Raw genomic sequence first — 5,777 nt, forward strand, 5'->3', positions numbered from 1 at the left:
AGAACAGACACATCCAAATGCAATGAGAGCCGCTGCTGAGACGTGCAGTTTACTAAGCTGGAGGAAGAATCAGCAGCAGAGATGGTGGACAGCTCCTTATAGGCAAACACTGTGCACTCCACCCACATCCCAGAGCAGGCTACACCCACTGGCTCCCTGTAGCAGCCATCCACTCCAGCATCCCCTGAGCAGAGGCTTCACAGGAGCAGCACACACATTACTATATACAGACCTGCTATATACTGTGAGCAGGCTCTGGTGCAATGCTCTTCATTTATATGATGCAAACTATAAGAAGGCTGCAGAGAGAGAAAGAGAGAGAGACATCCAAGAGTGTTATAGAGAGACTGGGCCCCAGATCAGGGTCCCATACATTGTATGTAAAGGGGTCATCCTCCTCCATATAGCCCAGGACTACAGCATAGTCATCCCAGGGGACTCTCCAGTGCACAGGAGCTGATGCATAAGTCCTCTTCTATATAGCCCAGGACTACAGCATAGCCATCCCAGGGGACTCACCAGGGTACGGGAGCTGATACATTGAATGTCCTTGTCTATAGAATCCTGGACTACAGGACTACAGCATAGCCATCCCAGGGACTCTCCAGAGCACACCAGCTGATACATTGTACAGTATATCCTCTTCTATATAGTCCAGCACTACAGCATAGCCATCCCAGGGGACTCTCCAGGGTGCAGGAGCTGATACATTGTATGTCCTCCTTTATATAGTCCTGGACTACAACATAGTCATTCCAAGGGACTCTCCAGTGCACAGGAGCTGATGCATTGTAAGTCCTCTTCTATATAGTCCAGGACTACAACATAGTCATTCCAGGGGACTCTCCAGGGTACAGGAGCTGATACAGTGTATGTCCTTCTCTATATAATCCTGGACAACAGGACTACAGCATAGCCATCCCAGGGACTCTCCAGAGCACACCAGCTGATACATTGTACAGTATATCCTCTTCTATATAGTCCAGCACTACAGCATAGCCATCCCAGGGGACTCTCCAGGGTACAGGAGCTGATACAGTGTATATCCTTCTCTATATAATCCTGGACTACAGGACTACAGCATAGCCATCCCAGGGACTCTCCAGAGCACACCAGCTGATACATTGTACAGTATATCCTCTTCTATATAGTCCAGCACTACAGCATAGACATCCCAGGAGACTCTCCAGGGTGCAGGAGCTGATACATTGTATGTCCTTCTCTATATAATCCTGGACAACAGTATAGCCATCCCAGGGACTCTCCAGAGCACAGGAGCTGATGCATTGTAAGTCCTCTTCTATATAGTCCAGGACTAAAACAGACATCCCAGGAGACTCTCCAGGGTACAGGAGCTGATACAGTGTATATCCTTCTCTATATAATCCTGGACTACAGGACTACAGCATAGCCATCCCAGGGACTCTCCAGAGCACACCAGCTGATACAGTGTATATCCTCTTCTATATAGTCCAGCACTACAGCATAGCCATCCCAGGGGACTCTCCAGTGCACACCAGCTGATACATTGTACAGTATATCCTCTTATATATAGTCCAGCACTACAGCATAGACATCCCAGGAGATTCTCCAGGGTGCAGGAGCTGATACATTGTATGTCCTTCTCTATATAATCCTGGACAACAGTATAGCCATCCCAGGGACTCTCCAGAGCACAGGAGCTGATGCATTGTAAGTCCTCTTCTATATAGTCCAGGACTAAAACATAGACATCCCAGGAGACTCTCCAGGGTACAGGAGCTGATACAGTGTATATCCTTCTCTATATAATCCTGGACTACAGGACTACAGCATAGCCATCCCAGGGACTCTCCAGAGCACACCAGCTGATACAGTGTATATCCTCTTCTATATAGTCCAGCACTACAGCATAGCCATCCCAGGGGACTCTCCAGTGCACACCAGCTGATACATTGTACAGTATATCCTCTTCTATATAGTCCAGCACTACAGCATAGACATCCCAGGAGATTCTCCAGGGTGCAGGAGCTGATACATTGTATGTCCTTCTCTATATAATCCTGGACAACAGTATAGCCATCCCAGGGACTCTCCAGAGCACAGGAGCTGATGCATTGTAAGTCCTCTTCTATATAGTCCAGGACTAAAACATAGACATCCCAGGAGACTCTCCAGGGTACAGGAGCTGATACAGTGTATATCCTTCTCTATATAATCCTGGACTACAGGACTACAGCATAGCCATCCCAGGGACTCTCCAGAGCACACCAGCTGATACAGTGTATATCCTCTTCTATATAGTCCAGCACTACAGCATAGCCATCCCAGGGGACTCTCCAGTGCACACCAGCTGATACAGTGTATATCCTCTTCTATATAGTCCAGCACTACAGCATAGCCATCCCAGGGGACTCTCCAGTGCACACCAGCTGATACATTGTACAGTATATCCTCTTCTATATAGTCCAGCACTACAGCATAGCCATCCCAGGGGACTCTCCAGTGCACACCAGCTGATACATTGTACAGTATATCCTCTTCTATATAGTCCAGCACTACAGCATAGACATCCCAGGGGACTCTCCAGCTGATACATTGTTGCAGATCTATTTGTTTGCAGTGGGATGAATTGTTTGCTTTATGGTGTTTCAGATTTTGGATGTTGCCATCTCTGTGTTTGCAAATATTTCTTGATAAACATGACTCATTGTTTGCTTCTTTGTGATAATTGTTATGCAATGTGCTCATCAACACAAAAGCTTTTGACAATATTTGTATGATGTTTTGTCAATGTGCAGCCTGATGCAAGAGATTTTCTAGGAAATCTGATCTATTTTGCCATGGATAGCTGTGTAAGTGGTAAGGCTTGGGGGCCTCTTCACTTCTACAAGAGTTTTTTTTTTCCTATTCAATATCAGAATGACAATTTATTCAGCAAGTTGCCATTGTTTGCAGATAATCTTCCTGTAAAGCGGACGGTTTCATATACAATGTGGCCGTCAAGGATAACTACACCATGGAGCACAATCTCTTTGACTGACTTCCTCCAGCGGATATTACTTCGGTGGAAACATCGCAGATAGTTTGAAAGGTCAATTTGCAGCAAGTCTTAAGTGTGAAGCTGCCTCATTGATCATTAACTATGTGATTCCAGAATAGCAAATGCTCTAATGTGATCTTAATGTGCTAGGCAAAGAGGTTCTCCCGCATAAAATATTCAACTGCATCTCTGCCTCCCAGTCAAATGTATAATGTTCAAAGAAAATATGGATTATATAGGGCATTGTGATGACGGCAGTTTTGCATTTTCTAGTGTTCGGGATATTATCTGATATTTATCACTTGGCTTCACAGCTGAATCTATTGTGATGTTAAGTGTTAAATAGAATATATATAATTGGGCGGTGTTCACATCTGCACTGGAGGCGGTTAGAAGGCCCCACCTCACTATCCTTGCCAGGAACTGCAATGAGTCCGTGGAGTCTATCGGGTGTCACAGGGGCCCATATTTTATTATAGCAAAGCAGTGAATAATGGAAATAACAATATGCATGTGAACAGAGCCTTAGGTGTTCTCATGGTTTTCAGTGGCCTCTGTTTCTTGTAGATCTGCTCCACATCCATAATCTGCAACTCCAGTTTAGCTGTATTGCCTATGGGGTCTGATTTTCACACCTTGTCTTACTAGAGGTCCAGGCCACTGATCTTCCCTTTGCTTATACTTTACACTGCAGCTCTGCTTCTTCCGATTGGCTTCTATCTATAAGCACAAGCTCTGCCCTATTGTCTATGGGACCTGAGGTAGTCTCATTTTAACACCTTGTCTTACTAGAGGTTCAGGCCACTGATCTCACCTTTGCTTATGCTTTATACTGCAGCTCTGCTTCTTCTGATTGGCTTCTGTCTATAAGCACAAGCTCTGCCCCATTGTCTATGGGGCCTGAGGTAGTCTTATTTTCACACCCTGTCTTACTAGAGGTTCAGGCCTCTGATCTCACCTTTGCTTATGCTTTATACTGCAGCTCTGCTCCTTCTGATTGGCTTCTGTCTATAAGCACAAGCTCTGCCCTATTGTCTATGGGACCTGAGGTAGTCTCATTTTCACACCCTGTCTTACTAGAGGTTTAGGCACCTGATCTCCCCTTTGTCTATACTTTACACTGCAGCTCTGCTCCTTCTGATTGGCTTCTGTCTATAAGCACAAGCTCTGCCATATTGTCTATGGAACCTGAGGTAGTCTTCTTTTCACACCCTGTCTTACTAGAGGTTTAGTCCACTGATCTCCCCTTTGCTTCTGCTTTACACTGCAGCTCTGCTCCTTCTGATTGGATTCCGCCTTAAGCACAAGCTCATCGCCTTTCAGTCAGGGCACTGAGCACATAATTTTCATTACAGCAATGATAAAATGACTATAAACTGCCAGAAACAAAACTAAAAGGGGTTATGAGAAAGTCCATCACATAGACAGAGAGGAGGAATCTTACTATGGGGATGGAGTAGGATTTTATTTGCATGACTCGCCATTCACCAGGGATATTCTGAGAATCTTCTAGCACTATGTGAATGATCTGACTTTAGTCCCCCAGACCCTGATTTATTCTCCTGCCGCAGTCTCCTTGTCTTTCCTCTGGTCATTCAGATTCTCAGTATGGATTGTCCTGGTGCATTGGCTCAATCTAAGGCAAAGCTGATTTTCATGATTTCCCTGCTCAGTAGCCGCCATCCATCTAGAATGGAGCCACGGAGAGACGTCCACCGATCCACTAAGTTATAATCTACCTCTATTATTCTATTATGGAATCATCTGTCTGTATATGAGCAATGAAGGTTATAAGGGGGGGGGGGAGTTTAGATATTGATGATCTATCCCACTGTGATGGAAGACAAGCTGTAATAGCACAACATGGCCACTAGGAGGTGTACAGGGCCACCAGCAACAGCTATCAGCAGATCAATTGGGGCTGTTGGATCCCTCCAATCTCATTCCCTATCCTAAGGAAAATGGGACCGCTGAACAGTGGTTACCCACATACACCCATGGACCCTATAGACTATATTGGGGTCCACCAGGTGTTTGTCGGGTGTTTTTTGTTTTTATAAGTCTGTGCAGGACTTTTCTCTCTGCTGTTTTTTGGCTGTTTCTGTGGAAGAGTCTCCAATGGAGATGTAAACCCAGCCTTACCCTTCCTGGGTCTCCACCGCAGCATTTTGGTCGCCTTCCTGGCCGATCGCCATCCTCTTTGACACCAAGGTCACGTTGAGGCCAAATCACAAGTTTGTGTCCCATGTGTGTGTGTGTGTGTGTGTGTGTGGGGGGTTATATGAATGTCATTGGCCCCCAGGTTACTAATGAGGCCTGTGATTGGATGTCAGCGGTCATGTGGGGGCTATTGATGTCATCATCACCATGTTCATTAACATTGATGTCCCTGGACATGACCACTGCGGCCCAAGCACAGTCCTCACCGGAGGCCTGGTAGATCGCCATTGTTGGAGAGACGACCCTTCTCCTGGATTTCTGTGAGGTGAACCCCAAAAACTGGAAACAAACTGGAACAAACCCATCTTGTTACAACTCAGTTCACCCATAAACTAATAAGGGGGTAATTTGGGTCAGATTTCTGACCCTTTTCATGTAGTAAATCTCCCCATCCCATGGACCATAGAAAAGCTAAAGATTGTCAATGTTACATGTTGTTGATACATAACGTTACAGTAATGACCAATCCAGGAAAAGGTAATGATTATATCTGATATATACACTATATTCTATATGATTCTATATGATAGTAAAT

General features: G+C 45.3%; 1 protein-coding gene across 1 annotated transcript in view; it reads right to left on the reverse strand.

Annotated features, from left to right (window-relative positions):
• CNTNAP5 (contactin associated protein family member 5) overlaps window positions 1-52 on the reverse strand; it is a 342,838-nt gene extending 342,786 nt beyond the window's left edge. Inside the window, exon 1 of the mRNA XM_075284694.1 lies at window positions 1-52. This exon is cut by the window's left edge and continues 222 nt beyond it. The gene's annotated coding sequence lies outside the window, so the exon portion shown is untranslated.
• Between the last annotated feature and the right edge of the window lie 5,725 nt (window positions 53-5,777).

This window comes from Leptodactylus fuscus, chromosome 8, assembly GCF_031893055.1.
Source record: "Leptodactylus fuscus isolate aLepFus1 chromosome 8, aLepFus1.hap2, whole genome shotgun sequence".
NCBI lineage: Eukaryota > Metazoa > Chordata > Amphibia > Anura > Leptodactylidae > Leptodactylus > Leptodactylus fuscus.